This window comes from Pseudophryne corroboree, chromosome 5, assembly GCF_028390025.1.
Source record: "Pseudophryne corroboree isolate aPseCor3 chromosome 5, aPseCor3.hap2, whole genome shotgun sequence".
In the NCBI taxonomy this organism is placed as follows: Eukaryota; Metazoa; Chordata; class Amphibia; order Anura; family Myobatrachidae; genus Pseudophryne; species Pseudophryne corroboree.
The window spans coordinates 313,916,847-313,943,992 of record NC_086448.1 but is presented as its reverse complement, the minus strand read 5'-3'; the positions used below and the strand labels follow the sequence as shown (position 1 = coordinate 313,943,992).

At 42.7% G+C, this 27,146-nt stretch overlaps 1 protein-coding gene across 1 annotated transcript in view; it reads left to right on the top strand.

The window, feature by feature from the left end:
* SUGCT (succinyl-CoA:glutarate-CoA transferase) overlaps positions 1–27,146 on the top strand; it is a 1,636,615-nt gene that overhangs the window by 1,343,909 nt on the left and 265,560 nt on the right. The window lies entirely within an intron of this gene.

Sequence of the window (27,146 nt, the reverse complement as noted above, 5' to 3'; positions counted from 1 at the left end):
ACAAATAGAATAATTGCAGTTTCCGCTAATAAAATGTAGCATTTCAGCTCTTCTATTTTATAGTCTGCATTTACGTGTTTGCTGTTGTCAAGTTAAAAACATACTGATTTGAATTAAAATGTGTGTTAAAGTACATATTGGCCAAATGAATTGTGTAGGGCAGTGGTTCCCAAACTTTTTGGAATCACTGCGTCCTAGAATATCAGAATTTTTTCACGGCGCCCCTCGGTCAAAAGTTTCATATTGACAAATGTAAAAATAAATATTAAATTAAGTAATTTGTGTTTATATATCATCCTTAGGATCAGTTGTGGGGTGAGGGACAAGATCTGCTTCTGTTGGTCCACATATTTTATGACTGACAGCCACCAGTACTGGTGTGTCTATTACAGTGACTATACATAACTTGAATTGGACCTGCACCGTCAATCCAAGGCACCCATGCAAGTGTGCCATGGTACACAGTTTGAGAACCACTGATGTAGGGTAAGAGGATGAATTCTAGGAGCCTGGCCCATTTGCTTGTGTTAAATTACAGGTTTCTGAAAATGTCCCACAATGGTAAGCACCAGGCCTTTAAGGGAAAACAAACTGCAAGGCCTGGTCTTGGCTAGATTTTAGGATAACCAGTCCTGATCCAGACCAGTTTGGTGCATTAGGCAAAATTAGAGCCCCCAATCCCCACCTCCCCTCTCCCAAATTGATGCCTCCTCAAAGCAGTGTTGCACAAACATCTTATTCTGGGTGAGAGGAAAAGATTTAAGCTGGAGCCCCATAAATTGCAGCCAATCTCTCGTATCACTATATAATGATATTTACAATTTCCTGCACTTCCAAGACTCTCTTCACCTTCTGGACTACTTGTTTCCTCTTCATGGACCACTTGTCCTCCCAGCCCTTCCACCCTCGGCCAGCATACATGCACGACTTTCGACCTGGTTGCTCTGGGAGGGAGCAACCAGCTCAGCTCAACAGGGGGCTGGGATCCAAAAAAGGAGAAGTCCATAGGTGTGGAGATGTAATTGCGTCATTGCAGCTCCGCCCCTTGCTATACAATGCCCGCATCACCAGCATTGTAAAGCGGGGGCTGGGGCTATGATGACACGATTCAGCGCAAATTCACAACTGCCCCTCCTATTTTTCCTTTGGTAGTTGGCGGCTGCAGGGGTGAGAAGGGGACAGTGTGGGCGGGGGAGGGGCTGGAGTGCCCCCCCGATTTTCTAGAGCCTCCCGGCCATTCTGCTTCCCCCATTCCTCTTCCTTACCTGCCTATATCCTCCTCCCAGCTCTGCTCCCCCTTCTCCAGCCTGCCTACCTCCTGTTCCCTACCCGTCTCCCTTCTCCTCTTCCTGGCCCATATGTGTTTTTCTCCTCGATTCATCTCCCTCTCCTCCAGTCTGGTTCCCTCCTCACTGTATTCTGAGCCTGCTCAGTGAAGCATATTTGAAGGGTGATTATTGATCATCACCTTTCTTTTCATCTGATCATGGTGCTCTCAGTTGTTTTGAGTCTCTGATTACCTGATTCACCTGTGTATATAACCGTACAGTTATATTAGTGTGTTCAAACTGAAATCTAGATTGCAGTGTAAAAATAAAGCAGCCATTATTTACCCTGCACAGAAACAAAATAACCCACCCAAATCTAACTCTCTCTGCAAATGTTATATCTGACACACCAGCAGTGCACATGGGCCCTCATTTCGAGTTGTTTGCTCGCTAGCTGCTTTTAGCAGCATTGCACACGCTAAGCCGCCGCCCTCTGGGAGTGTATCTTAGCATAGCAGAATTGCGAACGAAAGATTAGCAGATTTGCGAATAGAAAATTCTTAGCAGTTTCTGAGTAGCTCCAGACTTACTCAGCCATTGCGATCAGTTCAGTCAGTTTCGTTCCTGGTTTGACATCACAAACACACCCAGCGTTTGCCCAGACACTCCCCCGTTTCTTCAGACACTCCCGCGTTTTTCCCAGAAACGCCAGCGTTTTTTCGCACACTCCCATAAAACGGCCAGATTCCGCCCAGAAACACCCACTTCCTGTCAATCACACTCCGATCACCAAAACGATGAAAAATCCTTGTTATGCCGTGAGTAAAATACCTAACTTTTGAGTAAAATAACTAAGCGCATGCGCTCTGCGAACCTTGCGCATGCGCAGTAAGCGACTAATCGCAATATAGAGAAAATCGGCAACGAGCGAACAACTCGGAATGACCACCATGGTTTTGCCCAACTGCTAACAAATTTGCTGCTGCGATCAACTCTGAATTACCCCCAATGTGCACTGCAGGTGTGTCAGATATAACATTTGCAGAGAGAGTTTGCAGTTTGAACAGTGATGTAACATGTGGCACCAGCATTATATTTTTATTTTAACTGGAAATGATGCCGGTCAGATGTAACAAGCGACGCTGTCCACAATTGTCCCATTTTTTATCGCCTACACTGGTGTCACATGCTGGATGTCTTCCCTGATGTTGTATAGTATAATTGGGATTGTGGCAGTGTAAAAATAAAGCAGCCAGTATTTACCCTGCACAGAAACAAAATAACCCACCCAATTCTAACTCTCTCTGCAAATGTTATATCTGCCCCCCCCCCTGCAGTGCACATGGTTTTGCCCAACTGCTATCAAATTTGCTGTTGCGATCAACTCTGAATTACCCCCATAGTCTGTTTAATTCAATTATCTATTAATGTACATTTTTTATTTATATTTTTATTCATAATAAATAGGTCATTTGCACACATCTCCCTCCCAGTCTTGTGATATTTCCTCTACCTGACCTGCTAACAGCTACTTATCCCACAACTGCCTCTTCTGCTCCCACTAGTCCTGGGCAAAGGTGCTTGCTGCATGTACAGCCCTGCTGGGTGACTCCTCTGGGGCTTTCTTTAGCTGGATCTTGTGTAGGAATCACAAAATGCCTATAATAAAGAAAAGTTTTTATAGCCACATTATTACTTTTTTCCTGCATCATCTTATTCACTAATACTAATTTCTTCAAGAAATGTTTGCTGCTGCCATTTGCCTTTCACAGAACTTACCTTTGTCCTCTAAGAAACACCCAGCTCAGTGGAACCTATCCCGGGTAATATAGATGGTTGGTGAATAAACTGGAGGCTTAGCTCTTATTTTGTGCCTTCATTTGCGCAAGTACCTTTATGTGCACACCAATTTGTTTACAAAGCAAGATGGCAGCAAGTAGGGCAGAGTCCTTGTAAAGAACATTGTTTGTGGAGCAGCGCAAATCCTTTTGTGGAATAAAATGATTGAGAATATTCCTTGCTGTTTGGTGAGTAGCACAGTCTGTACCCCTCTGGGGATGTAGTCAAAGGTCTCCAATAATAATGTCGACATCCATAATGTCAACACCACAACATTGATAGTTATGTCAACAGACAACATGTCAACATTGGGGCTAATTCAGACCTGATCACTAGGCTGCGTTTTCGTACAGCGGGCTATCAGGTCTAAACTGCGCATGCACCGAAATGCGCAAGTTCATCGCATGGGTACAAAGCGGATCGCCGCTCAGCAGTAGACATAGCATATGCGCAACAGTATATACCCAAAAATAAAACAGACATATAAGTGTATCAAAACAATGGAGATTAAAAACATCATAAAAACCATTTGAGTTCAAACTCAGAATTCAAGCCCTTGGGGATTAGTGAATTAAGTTTAAACATCCATTTCATCTCCGCCTTGGCCAAATTGATCTCTAAATTCCGATTTCTCCAATTTGGAGATGAAATGGATGTTTAAACTTAATTCATAATTCGGATATGCTATGTCTACTGCTGTTATGGACGCTATAAGGACTTCATGAACACTAAGTTATGTAGGAACGCTACAAAGGGACATCTGGAACGCACCCTGTAACGCAAGAGTCTGTCTTCCGGAGTTTCCGCAGCTGGAACGCACCGTGGAACGCAAGTTGCGTACTTCCGGTTCCGGTAAAATCTCCGTGAACGTCATTTCCGCGGGAGGATCAGCGGCAACGGATGTGATGTGATTAGGAAGGACATCTGGAGCTAATTTCACTTGATTAGATGGGGTATTTAGGAGGAACCTTGTCAGTCAGCCACCATGCCTCTGATGAAGGACTAAGGTCCGAAAAGCTTCAGGCGTGGTGACTGACGTTTTTGGGGACTACTGTTGGACCAATACAGCTTCCTGTTACCAGTGGGTTCGAGATTCCGGAACTCTGATCTGCTTCCTTGCCAAAGAACTGGGAGGGTAACGGTGTTGATGCCTGGTCCTATGTCCTAACCCACAATAGTGGTAACATGCCTATTTCTTTTCTCTGTTTGTGAGTTTGTTGTATTAAAAATCACCTTTTTTTTTATCCAATTATCTGGCTGTACTTGCACCATGTCCATTTGTTTTTGGAATATTTAAAGGTGACTTCCTTCCTCTTCATGAGGTGAATACATCTGTGATACGAACATATTGCCCGTCAGTGGCCTGCTACTCACAGCATCTCCTTCGGCCAAATAACAATAGGATATCGTTGTTGATGTAAGCTAATTCTATGTGAATATTGTTATCAGCGCTATTGGTATACCAAAGTGTATTGTATGTCTTACTGTTTTGAGACTGGTGAGGAGTCTCCTATAGGTGTACTTAAGCTGCAGTTAACTATTGGCGCGGTGTGCAAATTACCCCCTTTTGTCTATTGTAAGTTTGTCCCAGTTGCCCGGAGGCAAGAAAAATATTGGTGCCCCCCCCTATATATCATCCGTGAGCCAATAAGATATTGTTTTGAGTTCCGAGTAAAACCGAACCCGCTCATCTCTAATTCTAACTATATAAAGCTACTACAAAACCCGTTGCAACTAGGCAGATCTATGTAGGGGTCCAAACGCACACTACGTAGATCTGCTCAGTCACTCACAATGCTGATTATTTCTCTGACAATTACTTTGCAAGTATCATACCCAGGAGTAGAACCCACAACCTATCACACTGGAAGCAGACACCTTACTGATGGAGATATCTGCTCCTGCATAGGAAGAATGAGAATTCTAACTATTTGAAGTTACTTGCAATTGTCAGAGAAATAACTTCATATAGGGGGTTATTCCGAGTTGTTCGTTCGTTGCCGATTTTCGCAACGGAGCGATTAAGGCAAAAATGTGCATGCGCATGGTACGCAGTGCGCATGCGCTAAGTATTTTAGCACAAAACTTAGTAGATTTACTCACGTCCGAACGAAGAATTTTCATCGTTGAAGTGATCGGAGTGTGATTGACAGGAAGTGGGTGTTTCTGGGCGGAAACTGACCGTTTTCTGGGAGTGTGCGGAAAAACGCAGGCATGCCAGGATAAAACGCAGGAGTGGCTGGCCGAACGCAGGGCGTGTTTGTGACGTCAAACCAGGAACGAAACGGGCTGAGCTGATCGCAGTGTAGGAGTAAGTCTCGAGCTACTCAGAAACTGCTAAGAATTATTTAATTGCAATTCTGCTAATCTTTCGTTCGCAGTTCTGCTAAGCTAAGATACACTCCCAGAGGGCGGCGGCCTAGCGTGTGCAATGCTGATAAAAGCAGCTAGCGAGCGAACAACTCGGAATGAGGGCCATAGTTAGAATTCTCATGTTTCCTTTATAGGAGCAAATAGCTTCATCAGTAAGGTGCCTGCTTCCTGTGTATTTATAATAAAGAGGGTATGATTTGTAAGGTGCAGTGACTAGTGGGGAAGTCGGCTACGGAAGCCGACTGCTGTCAATTAACTTAATTGATTAATGTCGCTGAACACACAGAACAGGAGGAGAGGTGCCCCCCTTCAAAGCAGGAGCCTGGCAGCAGCTGACTCCGTTGCCTCCCAGAGTTCTGCCTCTGGGTAAAACTATTGGGGAGGTTAGGGTTAGGCTGCTGGGGGAGGCTAGGGTTAGGCTGTGGGGGGAAGGGGAGGTTAGGATCAGAGCTTTTACATGGAAGTGATGGATCACCTGGATGATGCCACTGAAGACGCTGCAGCCTCCAGGAGAAGGTAAGTCACTGTTGAGCTACCAAAATGAAATATCGGCACTGTCTGTAAGATGAATGTTGACAGTTTGTACCCGAAGCCCACTCTGCCATATGACTGCAATATTGCAGCAGTTGTCTCCAGGTATTTTCCATTCATTTAAATTGGACCTGTTTTGCGTTTCCATATTGCTGTTTGGTGTAGCAATACATTTGTATGCACGCTCCGAACAATAGCATAAAAGGTTTCACACCGTAATGTTCCAAATGTAATAGTAAAGACCCAATATTCCCTCACTTTAATAATGAATTCAAGCATTGAATGAGGCTAAAGTGACAGAATTGTAGGAGAAGTAGAAAAGTATTTAATGCCCAGTTTACGTAAGATTTTTCTGCCTCTTCACTGACATCAGAGTGTATCTGTAATGTGCTGAGATTGTGCGCCCTGTGTGATGTGTGCTGGCTGCTTTATCCAGGTGCGCTGGTGATAACCAAGGCATCCCATGTGCTTTGTAAATGAGGCTCACTGTATATCTAAGGGAACAGTTTATAAAAGAGAGATATTATATAATACAGTAACTGAATTTTGGATGGTTGTAAAAATATTTTTTAAAAATAGTATTTTAGGAATATCTTGGTGTATTTTCTATATCGGTGTATGGAGGCATACACAGATTAAGAATGGTTAAAAATCCTATTGTGCACATTGATGGTAAGGTTCACTGGCATCTCATGATGGCGATGAAAATCATTCAGAAAAATGCTTTATTCTTTACCAATTTGTGTTGATAGATATTTTTTTTGTCACACTGCAGCAATACAAGATAAGTCATGATATAAAAAGCATCCTTATTGCTGGAGAAAGGTCACTATTAATAAATAGGTCTGTAGTTGTGCGTGGAACAATATGGTAAACAAGGGCACCACCGTCCAACATTAGGCAAGCCCATCCCAACTGACATAATGTTGGGGGTGGTGAGGGCTTTGCCATACCTACTGTGATATGTATCACACATCTCTAACATTATGTGACCATGCACCCTGTCTGCATGAGACTTGGCCGTGTTCCGCTGTGGACTCTTCCAATGAGAGGAAGTATGAAGAAACTCCTTTGCAACAATAGATCAGTTAGATGGTCAAAACAATATATGTATAAGGACAGGGGCGTTTTAAGAGAGGAGGGGACTCGCGTTCTGCCCCCTCCTCTAAGGCAGCAAGTAGACTCTGGTATAATGTGCAGGTCTCCAGGAAAATAGCGTCCGCGCCTCTTTCCTGAGGACATGTCAAATGCACATGCGCAAATCACTCAGAACTGGCCGCGGTGGTCATTTTTCAAGTCATTTGTGGACGCACTTCAGGGCCGCCGCGGTACTCTGGAGGGGTAAGTATAATATATGGGTGCAGAGTGTGCGGTGTGGGCTCCCTGGAATAGTTGCCCATGTGCACCGTGCACACCACTCATTATAGAAACGTCTATGTTTAAGGAGCTTTGATAGGAGAGGTGCACACTTACCCTTGCAGGCCCTGTAGCAGCCACACCTCCTGCTACTACAGTAGTTGGGGGTAATTCCAAGTTGATCGCAGCAGGATTTTTTATAGCAATTGGGCAAAACCATGTGCACTGCAGGGGAGGCAGATATAACATGTGCAGAGAGAGTTAGATTTGGGTGGGGTGTGTTCAATCTGCAATCTAATTTGCAGTGTAAAAATAAAGCAGCCAGTATTTACCCTGCACAGAACCAAAATAACCCACCCAAATCTAACTCTTTCTGCACATGTTATATCTGCCTCCCCTGCAGTGCACATGGTTTTGCCCAATTGCTATCAAAAATCCTGCTGCGATCAATTTGGAATTACCCCCGTTACGTGTAAATTTGTGGTAATTTTATGCCAATTGTGTGCACTGCATGACAACTGTTCCTTTGCATGTGATAGATTTCAGCACATATATAATTATAAAGCAAAAACAAAAGTGTTTTCGTAGATTCAGTTATTTGAAGGTTAAATAAATCAGCAACTATTTAATAAGTGTTTTTGGACATAGAGTGTCATTTTAGGAAACATTCATTCCTCAAACCAGATTGACAACGTGCTAACATAATCTAGAGATTTGAGCTACTTTTTTTGCCTCGCTGCTGCAGTTGGGATTTCCAAGTATTGCCTGGAAACATTAATGTCTGCCACATTTGTCACTATAAATATCAAATCTACAATTGGTTTCTTTAGTCATATTTCAGACTGTACAAAGGAGAGAACCTGGGAATAAAGAACCAACTAGACCAGAATAACCTAGTATTTATTTTAGAAAGTTTCCACATAATCCATTCATTAGGAAGCAAATTCTTTTTTTTTTCTTTTTTTTAACAAAGTCTAATAGTTAAAGGTGCAATGTCTGTCTACTTAATAAAGCGGGTCTGTCTGTCTTTACAATAAAATTCAGGATTCAGGTTTCTTTGAAGGCATAACAATTGTCCATTTTTCTCTAAAACCGTATGCTCAGAATGTTATCCAAGGAAAATATTTAAATAAAATAGATCCAGCGGTTCTCGCTGGGCCTATAATATGTACCTGTAAGCATGTGTTAAAAGGAAAATGTGGAAAAGTTTAATGTTTGCATTTTGGCTTATTTTTGGGAAAGGTAATATGGAAAATATTAAAAATATAATATTTCAAAAGGGAATACACAGCAAGGCAAATTTAAAATGTTGCTTGGAGAAATCTGTACTATGGTCCAATAAATATTAATTTATTACTCATAAGCACACGGATAGCTTCATAGTATATAAATCCACTCATTATACTTAGATTTTGTAGGAAGTTAATGATGGAGAAAGGAAACTTCAAGTTGTATTATGTAAAGAGACAACAAGCATGTTGGACCTCCCACCATGTACTGCTAAAAATATAATACACATGCCTAGTCAAGATCTTAAGAAAAATTAAAAAAAGACAAACTTAGAAGTGTGAGTACTGTATGATCATTCACAAGTGGCCAGGAACTTCCAGCTATAAGACATCCCAGTCTGTTCTTCCTTACCCCAAACAGGCCAGGGGAGTTACTCAAGACACAAGATTCTGTCCTATGATGCAGGAAGCTACTGCTCTTAAATGTCTCTTGTGCAAGAAAACAGTTATGAAAATTCTCATGAAAAGCTTTATGTGGAAGTACTTAATACTAGTTGCTAAAAGTTTGCTAAATCTTTATTTTCAGTAGTTTATTTGTTATTTATTTTCAGGCACCTTGGTTACTTAAATGTTGGACTATTGGGTCTATGTAGCAATAATTGTGGCAGTGGGGTATATTATTTAATTTTTTGCTAAAATATCCTCCCTATGTAGCAAAATCTCTTGCAGTGGTTTCAGTAACATGTTTGTTAATTATATATCGGATCTTTTGCATTTTCCAAATATTTTTCCATGCTTTCCTTCACACTCTATTACGTTATGCAAGCACACAGTCATTTACCAAAAAACTTTAAAGAAGTACTAAGATTGTGCTCAAGATCCCTCTCCATAAGTATAAAGAGGCTACCGCCACCTTCAGGGTCGAACACCAAAAAGCTACGCTTTTTGAAGATAGGTATCTAGGGTCGAACCAAAGGCCCCACTGTGAATAATGGGGAGGGCCTATGGTCATAAGCACTAATTAACCTTTTCGCAGTCAATTTTGGTGATCTCTCCTGCATTAGGCTATGGCTACATAGTTGTGATACTTACAGTACAATCATGCTGAAACTGCAATTTATTATAAGTGAAAAACATATATGCACCTACGCCTTTGCTTTGTTTTAAGAAACAAAATGCCTCTCACTATAAAAAAATATACCTTCCTCTCTCTTCAGTGTAAATGAGCATTTTCTGGCACCTGCCACTTGATCTGCTCACTTATGTTTTGGTGATGTTTCCTGATAACGCTAATTACACCATGTCTGTATGTGCAATGATAGGTACAGGTTGTCATTTTTATGTATACTGTATATAGTTAGTCCATAGGTTCTCAAACTCAGTCCTCAGGACCCCAAACAGTTCACGTTTTCAAGGCCGCCTCACAGAATCACAAGTGAAATAATTAGCTCCACCTGTGGATCATTTAAAATTTGTCAGTGTGTCATGACTACTCCTGTGCTCTTGCTGGTAATGTTGAAAACATGAACTGTTTGGGGTCCTGGGGACTGAGTTTTGAGACCCATTGAGTTAGCTTGTCCAGAGGGCTGAAGATGAAAATAAATTCTGTGAACGAACAGGGGGAATGTCAGGCGGTCGGATACAGCAGTGCATACATTGCTTGATGCTGGCAACTAATTATCAAATTATTTGGACATGCTTGACAATTTCAGTATGTTGGATAAAGCGACACTTAGTGGTTGGTCATGGTAATACACTGTTCAATTATATGGGCGATTTGGCAGATCAGTCAGATAATTGTATAGTGTCTGCACAGCATAGGGAGCACTATGGGCATTAAATCTCCTTGCAAAATAAATTAACTTCGAACTTATTAGGCACGGAAGAGGAGAAGGACAATACAAAATCCATGTGTGCAAAGTTGATAGAGACTTTTTCTAAATTGATAATAAAAGTAAAATGTTTTCCACAAAGAATCCATTTAGGAGTATGCACACTTAATTTATGCAGCCGTGGTATGGTAGTTTTTTTTTTGGCTTATTTTACCTAATGTCTGTTGGTTTTCTCTTGAATTTTGTTGGTTTAGAGCAGCGGTGATGAACCTTGGCCCTCATTCCGAGTTGTTCGCTCGCTAGCTGCTTTTAGCAGCATTGCACACGCTAGGCCGCCGCCCTCTGGGAGTGTATCTTAGCATAGCAGAATTGTGAACGAAAGATTAGCAGATTTGCGAATAGAAAATTCTTAGCAGTTTCTGAGTAGCTCCAGACTTACTCTTACATTGCGATCAGTTCAGTCAGTTTCGTTCCTGGTTTGACGTCACAAACACACCCAGCGTTCGCCCAGACACTCCCCCATTTCTTCAGACTCTCCCGCGTTTTTCCCAAAAACGCCAGCGTTTTTTTGCACACTCCCATAAAACGGCCAGTTTCCGCCCAGAAACACCCACTTCCTGTCAATCACACTCCGATCACCAGAACGATGAAAAATCCTCGTTATGCCGTGAGTAAAATACCTAACTTTTGAGTAAAATAACTAAGCGCATGCGCTCTGCGAACCTTGCGCATGCGCAGTAAGCGACTAATCGCAATATAGCGAAACTCGGCGACGAGCGAACAACTCGGAATGAGGGCCCTTATTTCTACCAAGGGCCTTTTTGTATATTTATAAAATACTTCAGGGGCCATACAAAAATTATCAACTCAAAAATTAGCCTGCTATATTTGGTATTTTTTTTTAATTAACTGACCCCTAATGTGATGGTTGGAACTGCTTCTCTCTGATGATGTTACACCGCACAGTAGTGCCACTTATACACATTACACCAGGCAGAGCCCCTTATATACACAATGCCAGGTAGAGCCAGTCACACATCATTCCAGGTAGAGCCCCTTTTACACATTGCACCAGGAACAGTCCCCTAGAGTCCCCTTTTACACATTGCGCCAGCTAGATTCCTCTTTTACACATTGTGCCGAGTAAAGCTCCCTTTTACACATTGCCAAGCTCGAGGTAGAGATTGACGGGAGGTGATGTCTCTAACTCTTGCCTGCACAAAGAAGCCTCCATCCCTCTTACCCCATCCACAAAATAGCATAGACTTGTAGCATTGCAGTGCTCCCCCAGCCCCCCCCCCCCCCCCCCCCCCGCAGCCCATGCTCCCACCCAAATAGGGTGATAGTGGAGACTCACCTGCCCGCTGCGCTCATGGTCCATTAAGTGGCAGCCACACTTCACAGATACTGTGAATGCTCCTGCCAGTGCCGCTCCTCAGCAAATGTGGGTAGCTGCTTCAAGGTGCTCCTGACACTCCCACGTAAGGCTGGAAATGAGGCTGCTCCTGCTACACTTTGTGTGGGAGCTGTAAGGCGCCGCTCATAGAATGGACAGCCTCACAAGGAGCTGGGCACACTGCTGATAAAAGCATTACAGTGTGTGCCCGGCTTTTGGACATTGCTGTGGCAACCGGTTCCACCCCCTGGTCGACCTCCGCTGTGTCCGGCGCATGCCGTCTATCCCCCCCTCCCCCCATCCTGCGGTTTCTATGGCCGGGCTGGATGAAGTGGCTGTGCGGCCCTTATTTTGCCTGTGGGCTGGACGTTCCCCACCCCTGGTTTAGAAGATACATTAAAGGTGAAAAAAGACTGACATGGCTAATCATGATTTCAGGCTTTACATCAATAAGTACTGTATGTATAGACCACCTGACATTATAACACTTTGCACAGTCTGTTAGGGTACCATTTAGATGGCACTTTAGTTTAGCTTTGTGCTCTTAATGTCACTTTCACAATTCCCATTAAGGCTCCTTGTACAATCTGAGCTGCAGTTTTGAAAGCTTCCATAGGTGCTGCACATCTGAGTCTGTTCTTCAACCAGGTGTCAGGCAATTGCCATCTCATCACAGGCATGTATTACACCTGACATTTGTCTATTTGATTACTGGTGGATCATCATTTGTCTCTGGATTCTTACTCCTGTGTACTCATCTGTTTCTTGTGCCTGCCAGTTCACAGTAGGGAACTTCTGACTACTGATTAGGTTACCATCTATTTGTTTATTAATCAGTTATCCAGGACATTGTGACCACTCTAAACTCTGATTACATTGTTTTGGGCATTCTACTATTATTTCAAAACTCCTGTGTAAACCTGCATTGCTATTCTCAAAGTGCATTCTGCTATTTTTACAAGACTCTGTAGAAAGCTGCATTGCCTAGTGCATTCTGCTATAATTACAAAATTCCTGTATAAATCTGCATTGCCATTTCCAAGTGTATACTGCTGTTAAGGTTTGTAGACTTCTGTTTACCCTGCATTTCCTCATGTATTCTAGACTCTCAGTTTCTATATTCCAGTTCACAGACAACCAAACAGTCATCTTCGCTCATATGCAAAGTTGCTTAAGGGCAATGCTAAGACAAAAGCTAGACATATGAGATGGCATTTGATAGCGCTGAGAGAAAGTAGTATCATTTGATAAACTAAATGGTAATAGGGAACAGGTACGTTTTTAGAGTTGGGTGTTCCAAAAATGGGGAGTATTATGGAAGACGTTTTGGAGTGAGAGGTGGTTATGAGAGGAGGTAAGTTATGACTTCAGATGCTGAAAATATCATTTGATGACTCTGACAATATTTTGTGTGTAGACTAATGCTTAGGATTGAGTCAGAGATAACATAGGGAGAATTAGGCATGGGGCACTGGGGACAATCTAGTTATCAAGGATGAAATAGTACAGAGGTGAGAGAAGAGGACTAGGGTAAATGAATAGTTCTGGTTTAAACTTGTCAAGCTTCAAGTACCAATGGTAAATCAAAGATGAGATAGTGGAGAGACAGCTGGACACAAAATATAAAATAGTGTGGTCAGAAGATAGATTTAAATGTAAATTACATAGAGATCAAAGAAGCTTTGAAGGTCATCAAGAGATGCTACTGTGTAAAGAGAGAGCAGTAGTGAGCCAAGAATAGAGCCTTGTGGAACCCCAATAAATAAAAAGATGAAGAGTGGGATATGGTAGAATTAGAGATACAGTAATGGGGCTGATTCATAGTCACATGCAAAGGAGCTGTATTTGCATTTTCAACAAATGCTGGATTTTATGTAGCTGACACCCATGGACTACGCCAGCTGCCACAACCCTCATAATTAGTATCAGTACTTGCACCATCTCCATGCTAGTAACAAAAGATCCATTAGAAACAGAGTTCCCCTTTCCTATGCGCACTGCTCAGTATTGCATTGAATTGTTGATACATGCCAACAACACTCCCATGACAATTCTATGGCACTCCCAGTTGATAAGGTTGTTCCGTGCACTGCTCTCAAAACTCAATTTACAGAGAGACAGATTTGGCAAGTCGTGCCCAACTTAGAATAGGACAGACATACAGTGTGCATCTGAGAATGCCCTGTATGCGAAAACTTGCCATTTGTATCCGTGCACAGAGATCCATCTGACTCGGAATCAACCCTAATGAGAGAAAGGTAGGAAGTGAACACAGAGAGCCCTGTAGCCAGGGAGTTAAAGTGTGAAGTAGAAAAGGATGATCAACATTATGGAAAGCAGTAGAGAGGTCAGAGAGGATGAGCATTGAATAGAACCTCTTTGATGGCTCTGGGCAGATCATTGGTTAGCTTACTGAGGGAAGTCTCACTGGAGTGTAGAGGTCAGGAGCCTCATTGTGGAGTCGAGGACAAGTAAAAAGAGAAAATGGGGTTTGTGCCGTATACAAGCCCTTGAAGTATTTTGGAATCAAAGGGAAACAGAAAATCCGGGCAATCTGCTACATACAGTATTTCAATGTTGTCCAGTTTCTAACATCTTGTGGGGGAATTATTTTTAATTTACATGATGGAAGGCTGCAAATCTCATTGCAATAAGAATTATCTGTGTGCAATCCATACAATGGCACCATTGGCATATCTAAAATAGGTACAGGCAGCACACCCTCCAAATATAATACTCACCTCTCTGGAGTCCTGCGTCTGTGCTGCAAATATCACTGGAAAAATGTTCCCAGAGATTTGTACATGCGCATTAGAGAAGTCACAGGGCGACATGGCGATGGCACCATGTTCCCAAGGACTTGCGTATGCACAGTGCCAGAGTCTACTCACAACTGCACAGTGATAAATTATAGGACCGATTGCATAGTGAGAAAAATAATTTACTAAATAACAGCAGTAAGGGTCCATCCTCTAAAAGAGTTGTATCCTCATTTCAGTATTTAGCAAACACACAGTACTTTAGTAAAGATTAAATGATGATGTACTGCTTACGCCATCTATAGATGGTGAGAGTGATATGGTCCCCTTTGGCTGCAGTGGGGACCCAGCAGCAGCTTTTGTGGCTTCAGCGAAGCCATCCCGACATTACCAGGTCCCCACTGGACCTGGACAGCAGCCCTTCCCTGGCAGTGATAGGCTGCCAGCAACAGAGGAGAGGATGCCACCAAGGAGGGGGACATCCCTGGACCTCGCCAGAAAGATAAGTAATGTTAAATACCAACTGCGATACTAAACAAAATATGTGCTTGTAATAAGACACATTATTAAATAGGGATCTAAATATTTAGAAACTATAAAAAAAAATGTATACCATATGCTAGGTACATACTTGCTGATATAGCATTCATATTGCTGACGAGCGATATATAGGTGTGGGCTATCAGCCGGTGTGTACACCCGATGTATTTGTTAATCATGATATTAACAGATATATCGCATCGACCCTGCAGCACAGCAGATGTGGTATATCTTTTAAAGTGCCCATCTGCCTGTGAGTATGAGCAACCAGTATGCGGTAAGCATACCGCTCGTCGGGATCCTGGCTGTCACAATACCGATGCCGGGATCCCAACAGGGGCACCATACCGCAGCCGGTATACCGGGGAGGTAGGTGATTCCCCCTCTATGGGTGTCCACAACACCCATAGAGGGATAAAAGAACCTGTTCATTGCGCCCCCCCTGTCGGCATTCTACCGCTCAGGATACTGATGTTGGGATCCTGACGTTCGGCATCCTGGGAGGTGGTATATCATAGCGGACCTGAGCAACCAACCAATTGACCCATATGCTTGCCACACGAGGCACTGACAATGACATCACCACTGGTTCCTGTGGATCTGCTTTGCAACATACAGTACTTAGTGAAGATAAGTCTGAAGACTTGCATAACTCTGCTTAGCACTCGCTAATTTTATCCTGCATTTGAACACCCCATTACCACCTACGTTGTAATTTCAGCTGCAAGTGTAGATGTGACCGAGATGCATACTGTATGATCCTGCATTTCTGCAGAGGCATACAGTATGCTTGGCTATGGAGTATGCACGCTACAAAAAGAAACATGATCCATTCACAAAAAGTATGTGTTCAACTTTCCATCAGTCTCTTAAATCAAATACAAAATGAATAATAGAAAAAAAATCACAGCTGAACAACTTAATAATGTGGAAAATAAATAGGCAACGTTTACTTTGTCAGATTATCAGAAGCTGAATTTGGGAAGTAATGTGTATTATTCTGCATGTTCTGTATACTGATTTTCAGGTTTTCTTTAACATTGTGGCATGGCATGTACAGTACAGTATGAATAATATAATTACAGTATGGATAATATAATTTCAATGATTATGTTATGCCCGTTTCTCTCTTTAACTGTAATGCATTCATAGCAGTCCTCATTCACACTAGGGATATCTAAAATCAATGGGCATTTACAGCGCTGATGTTAACATCAAAAAGGTATTAAACTTTCGTAAACACCCCCTTGGTGTCCTCAGAGCATCTATAAAAAGTAATCAATAAAATAAGAGCACAGGTGTGGGTTCCTTTTGCACTGAGCTGTTAGCAGCTGTGTTCCATGCACATCAGGATTTTGCATTAATTTCTTTCATTGCCTTTAGAACTAATTAGCAACGTGAGGTAACATTTTTAAAACACTGTGTGTGTGTGTGTGTGTGTGTGTGTGTGTGTGTGTGTGTGTGTGTGTGTGTGTATATATAACAACCAGAAATGGCCGGCACTCTCAGAGACTTAATGAATGAATTGACACAGCACAGCAGCTAGAGTCAACGTTTCAGGATAGACTCCGTTTATCAAGACCAACTGCAATAGTGAACAAACAACATTTATATACATTACCAACACCTCATGTGCACGGCTTCCTCCACTCTCTGGGACTCACAGTGACGTCATAGGAGCGCGCCAGCGCCGGCGACCCTGCATCCACGGGGGGGGGGGGGGAGACAATGCAAAGTGGGACCCATCACCATAGCGACCCAGCTGTACACAACAAACAGGAGGGACGCGTTAAGTATATGCATACAATGACAAATGCAGTGTACAACAGATTAAGCGCACATGAGCGAGGACAAGAGGAACTAAAAATACATGTACTCCATGAATAAATGTTAATCAGGTGCCAATCACTAGGGGAATATAGGGCATACTAGCTACTGCACCAAACCTCATCCTAGGTGAGAGGGAATACAACAGCCATGTAGGGGCATGGAATCGCTTTATGAAGCAACCCACAGCGGACACTTGTCAAACTCCATGGCGCACCTCAAAGCGAAAATATGGAAATCATGAGTTTTAAATAAAGCTAAAGTGAAGGGGATAGTGTTAGACACAGGAAATTTAAAGGAAACAAGAATACGATAAAACATCATTCAGGCCCAGCGGTTTAACAGTTTGTAGGGTATAAATCCAGCGTGCTTCTTTTTGTAGTAGGGTTTTACCCCGATCTCCACCTCTTTTAGATTATGGGACCCCGTCTATGATTTTATATCGAATGGAGGCCAGATTATGATGAAAGTCTTTGAAGTGGCGGGCCACCGGTTGATCGGAGCCCTTCCCTTCTAATGCTGCTCTAATACTAGAGCGATGAAGGGCTATCCTCTCTTTAAATTGGTGAATGGTTTTTCCAATATACAAGAGTCCGCAGAGACACTTGATATAATAGATGACAAAGCGACTGGAACAGGTATAAGAAGATTTTATATAGAATTTCTTCCCTGATCTCGGATGGTGAAAGTATTGTCCTGTTTCTAGGCAACTACATGTGGTGCAACCCAAACACCTGTAGTTGCCAGGCTTCCGTGTGAGGAAATGAGTAGAAGTCGTTTTGCTAAAACTGGAAATGTAATTGTGTACAAGAGAGTCCTTGATGTTTTTGCCCCTACGAAAGCTGTAAGAATGGCAGAGTCTTTAAATGTGGGTAAAGTTTTATCATTCGCTACAATCGGCCAGATCCGTATTGCTGAGCCAACCGTCTGAGCACTGTTGGTAGAGAAGTCCTGTGGCCACACTACCCGATTTCTGGATTCACTAGGCTTGGTCTTTAGTAATAAGTCGATCCAGTTCTTAGTAAGAACCCTCTCCTTGGCTTTCTTCAGATACTTCAATTTGTACCCTCTAACCAAGAACTTGCGTATCATCTGATCAATCTGATTGCTAGCATCCATACTGTCACTGCAAATGCGGTAAATCCTTAAAAATTGGGAGTAAGGTAACCCCCATTTTAAAGCAGGGGGATGGTGGCTATTGGCGTGTAAGGTAGTGTTCCTATCTGTCTCTTTTACATATAAAGTGGTATGCAGAAGATGATTATGATCCTGGATGACCATAACATCCAAGTAATGGATTCTATCAAAACTGCAAGAGTATGTAAATTTGATGGAGGTATCTAGTGTATTCACATGGCTCATAGCATTGTGAAAATCCTCTTCCGTGCCTGACCACAATATGAAAATATCATCGATGTAACGATAATACGCCCTAATCTTGCTAGACATCATAGGGTTAGTAAGGAACAAATCCTTTTCTACCTCACACATGAACAAATTAGCCAGGCTTGGAGCTACACAGGAACCCATAGCACACCCTGACTGTTGTTGGTAAATTTTACCATCAAAAATGAAGTAGTTGCGCTTCAACGTGAGCTCGAGCAGCTGTATGAAAAAGTTGACATCTGGCCCTGTATAACTCGTGTTGCCTGTGATGCAACGTCTAATAGCTTCTATACCCCGATAATGGGGTATATTAGTGTACAGGCTCACGACATCCACTGTACACATAAGGTGTTTATCCGGCAGTGGAGTCAGAGCCAGAATTTTGGTCAAAAAGGCTGTGGTATCCTTAAGGCAGGTGACCTGCTCACTCACAATGGGCTGCAAAAACATATCCAAGTATTGTGAGATTGTGTAATATAGAGATTCACGGGCCGCAATAATGGGCCGGCCTGGGAGGCATATAGGGTTCTTGTGTAGCTTTGAATAGTGTATAGCACTGGAATAACCGGCCAATCTTGGGATAACACCTGTTGAATCTTAGCATCAATCACATTGGTGACTGTTGCTTCCCTCAGCACTGTCTATTTCGTCCTTGTATTTGACAGTAGGATCTTCTAGCAGTAATTGGTACGTACGGGTGTCCGCTAATTGTAAATTTCAGATTTATATGCCGTGAGGTCCTGTACCACAATGCCACCGCCCTTGTCGGCTGGGCGAATGACTATGTCTGTATATGAACCAAGTGCTTTTAGGGCTGTATGTTCAGCAGCAGACAAATTGAACTTATTGTGAGTATGCGTTGGTACAGGTACATCATATAGATTGTTCATAAAGTTGATGAAACATTTAATGTTCATGTTATTTGATACTGGATCAAAGGTTGAGGGTTTATGTAAAGAGGGAGCTCCAATTGTCGGACGCTCGGCATCCGCAAAAAATTCTTTCAGTCGTAATCTACGTCCGAATTTGTATAAGTCAATCTTGTTGCGAAAGGCATCAGGGCTATTCGTTGAGATGTATGATAGGCCTTTATTGAGCACTGAAAATTCTTCTTGTGTTAATACGCGAGATGACAGATTAAACACTAGGTTTTCTTGCTCGCTGTCTTTTTGGATTTTGCATGCCCACTGTCCGCCGCGCCGGGTGTGTTTCCTTTTTTGGGGTTCCTTTGGCCCCTTGTTGTCACCCCTGCTGGGGGTTTTGAGGAGTTTTTTGACCGCTGGTCGTCTGCACATTCCAGCTCACTGGAAGAAACGGCGCTTGAATTTTCAGTGTCTGCGTTAGGGTTTCTAGAGCGTCTAAACCTCGTTTTTTTTACCGGTATTAGTGTTCCGATTATAGGCCCAACTGTATACGAGATTTTCTTGATAATCCCTGTCAATCGTGTTGCGTTTCGCTTACTTAAATTGAATAAGATCTGTGCGGTATTTAGCCAAATCAGCCGTTAGTTTGCTCAAGAGTTGTTGTGAAGTATCAAATCACTGTGGGTTTGTTCAAAGGCTGTGATTTTCTCTTGGGCAATGGTAAGTTCCCGACGGGATTCCTCAATCAATAGGAGGATTAAGTCATAAGAGCACTTATTGAGCACAGCTGCCCAACATCTACAGAATTATGGGTTATGCCGGCCAATAGTCGGGGTGTTACGGATGCGAAATCCCCAAGGGATTTTCTTATCACGATAATAGTCACAATAAATCCAATTTGTCTGCTGCTGAACATACAGCCCTAAAAGCACTTGGTTCATATACAGACATAGTCATTCGCCCAGCCGACAAGGGCGGTGGCATTGTGGTACAGGACCTCACGGCATATAAATCTGAAATTTACACTCAATTAGCGGACACCCGTACGTGCCAATTACTGCTAGAAGATCCTACTGTCAAATACAAGGAAGAAATAGACACAGTGCTGAGGGAAGCAACAGTCACCAATGTGATTGATGCTAAGATTCAACAGGTGTTATCCCAAGATTGGCCAGTTATTCCAGTGCTATACACTATTCCAAAGCTACACAAGAACCCTATATGCCACCTAGGCCGGCCCATTATTGCGGCCCGTGAATCTCTATATTACACAATCTCACAATACTTGGATATGTTTTTGCAGCCCATTGTGAGTGAGCAGGTCACCTACCTTAAGGATACCACGGCCTTTTTGACCAAAATTCTGGCTCTGACTCCACTGCCGGATAAACACCTTATGTGTACAGTGGATGTCGTGAGCCTGTACACTAATATACCCCATTATCGGGGTGTAGAAGCTATTAGACGTTGCATCACAGGCAACACGAGTTATACAGGGCCAGATGTCAACTTTTTCATACAGCTGCTCGAGCTCACGTTGAAGCGCAACTACTTCATTTTTGATGGTAAAATTTACCAACAACAGTCAGGGTGTGCTATGGGTTCCTGTGTAGCTCCAAGCCTGGCTAATTTGTTCATGTGTGAGGTAGAAAAGGATTTGTTCCTTACTAACCCTATGATGTCTAGCAAGATTAGGGCGTATTATCGTTACATCGATGATATTTTCATTTTGTGGTCAGGCACGGAAGAGGATTTTCACAAAGCTATGAGCCATGTGAATACACTAGATACCTCCATCAAATTTACATACTCTTGCAGTTTTGATAGAATCCATTACTTGGATGTTATGGTCATCCAGGATCATAATCATCTTCTGCATACCACTTTATATGTAAAAGAGACAGATAGGAACACTACCTTACACGCCAATAGCCACCATCCCCCTGCTTTAAAATGGGGGTTACCTTACTCCCAATTTTTAAGGATTTACCGCATTTGCAGTGACAGTATGGATGCTAGCAATCAGATTGATCAGATGATACGCAAGTTCTTGGTTAGAGGGTACAAATTGAAGTATCTGAAGAAAGCCAAGGAGAGGGTTCTTACTAAGAACTGGATCGACTTATTACTAAAGACCAAGCCTAGTGAATCCAGAAATCGGGTAGTGTGGCCACAGGACTTCTCTACCAACAGTGCTCAGACGGTTGGCTCAGCAATACGGATCTGGCCGATTGTAGCGAATGATAAAACTTTACCCACATTTAAAGACTCTGCCATTCTTACAGCATTTCGTAGGGGCAAAAACATCAAGGACTCTCTTGTACACAATTACATTTCCAGTTTTAGCAAAACGACTTCTACTCATTTCCTCACACGGAAGCCTGGCAAGCCTGTGGGTTGCACCACATGTAGTTGCCTAGAAACAGGACAATACTTTCACCATCTGAGATCAGGGAAGAAATTCTGTATTAAATCTTCTTATACCTGTTCCAGTCGCTTTGTCATCTATTATATCAAGTGTCCCTGCGGACTCTTGTATATTGGAAAAACCATTCGCCAATTTAAAGAGAGGATAGCCCTTCATCACTCTAGTATTAGAGCAGCATTAGAAGGGAAGGGCTCCGATCAACCGGTGGCCCGCCACTTCAAAGACTTCCATCATAATCTGGCCTCCATTCGATATAAAATCATAGACGGGGTCCCAGAATCTAAAAGAGGTAGAGATCAGGGTAAAACCCTACTACAAAAAGAAGCACGCTGGATTTATACCCTACAAACTGTTGAACCGCTGGGCCTGAATGATATTTTATCGTATTCTTGTTGCTTTTAAATTTCCTGTGTCTAATACTATCCCCTTCCCTTCACTTTAGCTTTATTTAAAACTCACGATTTCCATATTTTCGCTTTGAGGTGCGCCATAAAGTTTGACAAGTGTCCGCTGTGGGTTGCTCCATAAAGCGATTCCCTGCCCCTACATGGCTGTTGTATTCCCTCTCACCTAGGATGAGGTTTGGTGCAGTAGCTAGTATGTGTCAGGTCCGGGTGTTTTTGTGAATCCGTAAACCCTGAACCAACCACAGGTGTAGGTGCTGGTGGGAAATGAAAGCAGGGAGGACGAAGGAAGTTCCGTTTCATATTTTATTAGAAATAACAATTTAGTAAGGTGTTAAATAGCAAGTTGTTAATCATCATATTATACTGAAGTATTGCAGGAATGGCAGAAACAATATGCAGGATAACACTCAAAGATAAATAAAAGAAATGTTCATGAAACTGTATGCAAAACAAGCTGATGAATAAATGTAGAATTGTCCAAATATAAACAAGCTTTGATGCTGAACTGCAGAATGTGTTTAACTGGTTAATGCAGACATGAAGAAATAACTGTAAGGGTTCGCAATGGAGTTTTGAGAGTTAACTGAGAGACTGTGAAGAATTATCCTTGTAATGACAACATAACAAATAAAAAGTTCTGAATTGGGTTACTTGCGGGTTCCGGAGATCACTGTGAAACTGTAGTAGATGACAAGGTGATGAATGGGTTAAATGCAGAGTTGAACAAACGAACAGCTGAGAGAAACAGAATCCTCCAGACTTTGAATGATAGGCAGACTGACAAGGTAACCTCATGCAGGACACTGGGAATCCAACTATTTCCAATAGGAGTGCAATTAACTGACAGCACAGCAGAGAGCCGGTAGATCTTTCAGCAGTGAAGGCTGCAGACGGACCTCTGGGAACGGAGGCGATATCTGGACCACGGGAATCACACAGGAATGCACGGAGAGAGCTCAGAGCTAGAGCACAGCTTTGATACAACAAAGCACTGGCCCAGAGTAACATAATCCCAGCCTACTTAAAGGCAGCACAAGCACGGGATTGGCTTACACCTGCCCACAGGTGTTTTCACAAGTGCTCTGTATTAGCTATTTGGTCTCCAACATGGCCACCTCCTATACAGCAGACACACCGCAGTGCCTTAGGCCATTTGGTCCCCGCACTCACAGTTCCCAGACTCTGCATTACCTGTGCCATTGATCACGCCGTGTCCCCACACGGGCGCACAGCACCGCGAGCAACCGCACTGGCAACGGATGAACCCCAGAACCCGCAGAGGTAAGAGACCGGTTCGTGACAGTACCCCCTCCTCTAAGGGTGGTCTCCGAACACCTTTGAACCTTATCAGGATTTTTAGAGAAGTATTTCTGTACCAGTCTTGGAGCATGAACATCTTCAGAGAAAACCCAGGATCTTTCTTCTGGACCGTAACCCTTCCAGTCGACCAGAAACTGTAAACGTCCATATCGGGAACGTGAGTCCACAATCTCTTTAACTTCAAATTCCTCATTCTGCAAAGAGTGAACTTTAGGAGATTTGGACTGGGTAGTACGGAACTTATTGAGAATCAAAGGCTTCAGTAAAGATGTATGAAAGGCGTTAGGAATTCTCAAAGACGGTGGCAACTTGACTTTGTATGACACAGGGTTGAGTACCTTAACAATGGGAAATGGACCAATAAACTTGGGAGCAAATTTCTTAGAAGGAACTTTGAACTTGAGATTGCGCGTAGAAATCCAAACTTGGTCTCCCACTTTGTAACTCGGTACAGCTTTACGTTTTCTATCTGCAAAAGATTTATAACGAGCGGAAGTTTTGACCAAGGACTTACGTACACAACTCCAGATGCTAGATAGACGTTGAAGCTCTTGATCTGCTGCTGGAACCTCTAGGGCTGGCAATGGATGAAACTCTGGTGGAGAACTTCTTGGACTCTTATGTTGGGCACATTTAGGACATGCTGCTATAAACTCTTGGACATCGGCTTTGAGACGTGGCCACCAATAAGACTGTTGAATAAATTTGAGAGTCTTTAGAACCCCAGGATGACCCATGAAGGAAGAGGAGTGAGCCCAGGTAAGCAGCCGTTTTCGAAGACTTGTGGCGACAAAGGTCTTGCCAGGCGGAGGAACTGGAGAGGTTCGAGTCATTAAGAAGGACGTAGGCAGCGTCACAGGAGAAGCTGTAGTGGTAACTGGGACATCTGGGGTTGGAATCTGGACTTGGAACGTTTTAATAGCCGTATGAAGAGTCTCTAAACGGTCTGCCATAGTTTGCATAAACTGCACTATTTGTGTCTGTATAGACTCCTGGTTTTCCAGACGGGAAAGGATATCTGACGTAGCACCGCCTCCTGCGAATTGGTCACTTGACGGATCCATGTGGCCAGTGCTTACTGTCAGGTCCGGGTGTTTTTGTGAATCCGTAAACCCTGAACCAACCACAGGTGTAGGTGCTGGTGGGAAATGAAAGCAGGGAGGACGAAGGAAGTTCCGTTTCATATTTTATTAGAAATAACAATTCAGTAAGGTGTTAAATAGCAAGTTGTTAATCATCATATTATACTGAAGTATTGCAGGAATGGCAGAAACAATATGCAGGATAACACTCAAAGATAAATAAAAGAAATGTTCATGAAACTGTATGCAAAACAAGCTGATGAATAAATGTAGAATTGTCCAAATATAAACAAGCTTTGATGCTGAACTGCAGAATGTGTTTAACTGGTTAATGCAGACATGAAGAAATAACTGTAAGGGTTCGCAATGGAGTTTTGAGAGTTAACTGAGAGACTGTGAAGAATTATCCTTGTAATGACAACATAACAAATAAAAAGTTCTGAATTGGGTTACTTGCGGGTTCCGGAGATCACTGTGAAACTGTAGTAGATGACAAGGTGATGAATGGGTTAAATGCAGAGTTGAACAAACGAACAGCTGAGAGAAACAGAATCCTCCAGACTTTGAATGATAGGCAGACTGACAAGGTAACCTCATGCAGGACACTGGGAATCCAACTATTTCCAATAGGAGTGCAATTAACTGACAGCACAGCAGAGAGCCGGTAGATCTTTCAGCAGTGAAGGCTGCAGACGGACCTCTGGGAACGGAGGCGATATCTGGACCACGGGAATCACACAGGAATGCACGGAGAGAGCTCAGAGCTAGAGCACAGCTTTGATACAACAAAGCACTGGCCCAGAGTAACATAATCCCAGCCTACTTAAAGGCAGCACAAGCACGGGATTGGCTTACACCTGCCCACAGGTGTTTTCACAAGTGCTCTGTATTAGCTATTTGGTCTCCAACATGGCCACCTCCTATACAGCAGACACACCGCAGTGCCTTAGGCCATTTGGTCCCCGCACTCACAGTTCCCAGACTCTGCATTACCTGTGCCATTGATCACGCCGTGTCCCCACACGGGCGCACAGCACCGCGAGCAACCGCACTGGCAACGGATGAACCCCAGAACCCGCAGAGGTAAGAGACCGGTTCGTGACAGTATGCCCTATATTCCCCTAGTGATTGGCACCTGATTAACATTTATTCATGGAGTACATGTATTTTTAGTTCCTCTTGTCCTCGCTCATGTGCGCTTAATCTGTTGTACACTGCATTTGTCATTGTATGCATATATTTAACGCGTCCCTCCTGTTTGTTGTGTACAGCCGGGTCGCTATGGTGATGGGTCCCACTTTGCATTGTCTCCGCCCCCTGGTGGATGCAGGGTCGCCGGCGCTGGCGTGCTCCTATGACGTCACTGTGAGTCCCGGAGAGCGGAGGAAGCCGTGCACATGAGGTGTTGGTAATTTATATAAATGTTGTTTGTTCACTATTGCAGTTGGTCTTGATAAAAGGAGTCTATCCTGAAACGTTGACTCTAGCTGCTGTGCTGTGTCAGTTCATTCATTAAGTCTCTGAGAGTGCCGGCCATTTCTGTATGTTATATGCTTTACTGCTAGCAGGGCACCCGAAGCTAGCTGTGACTTTTACCTGTATTGGAGTGCCGAATACTTCCTTCTTTGTTTATATATATATATATATATATAAAACGGAGAATAGCGCCAAGGCTAATCCTGAATTTAGACACACAAAATGAAATATAGTAGATGTGATCAAATAAAAAATATTTTGACACCCTCCATGGGTCAATGGGTGGCAGCTCATGCCCAGTATATGGATAAAATGTAAAAAAATGAAGTGCAATAGAGCGCCTAATGGTGTTATCAAAATTCTGAATTTGTAGGTTTTCTATGTAACCAATTCACCATGTGAAAAGTGCAAAGTATAAATTAAAAAGGATCGATTTAGCTTCCTTGGTAAAACAGCTTCAGTCTGATGACGCGTTTCGTCCTGTAGCATAGGACTTCATCAAGGGGATCCCCTTGATGAAGTCCTATGCTACAGGACGAAACGCGTTGGAACCGGGACTTATGACTCACCCATGACTTCTTTGAATGGACAGATAAGCTGTTTTAATTTATTTATCTTGTACGTATGCTACCTGCATTTGCTTCAGGACATTTTAATATATACTAACAGGATTGGGCTGCTGCTCACCTTGTGATTCCGATTGTGGACAGATAAGCTGTATATACAATTTTATTTTGTACGTGTGCTACCTACATTTGCTTCAAGATTTGTTATATTAAATATTTTGTTTTATAACTTTGTCCAGCCCTTATGTACTGGAATCAGCATTTCTTATCCAGCTCATATATCTATATTGGGACTAGCAAGGTCCCTAAAGTGTGGAACATTGTCTATCATTTAAACAGTACACACTATGTTGGTTTTTATTTCTGTTTTACATGTTCTAAAAGTGTCATCAGACTGAAGCTGTTTCCCAAGGAAGCTAAGTCGATCCTTTTTAATTTACACTTTGCACTTTTCACATGGTGAATTGGTTACATAGAAATCCTATAAATTCAGAATTTTGATAACACCATTAGGCGCTCTATTGCACTTAATTTTATATATATATATATATATATATATATATATATATATGCAGTGTGACGATAATTTGTATTACTGAAATGTGTTCAGACTAGAGTGTGGCTGGAGCGTTTCGCCCACACAGGGGAGAAAAGTGTGGAGTTACAGC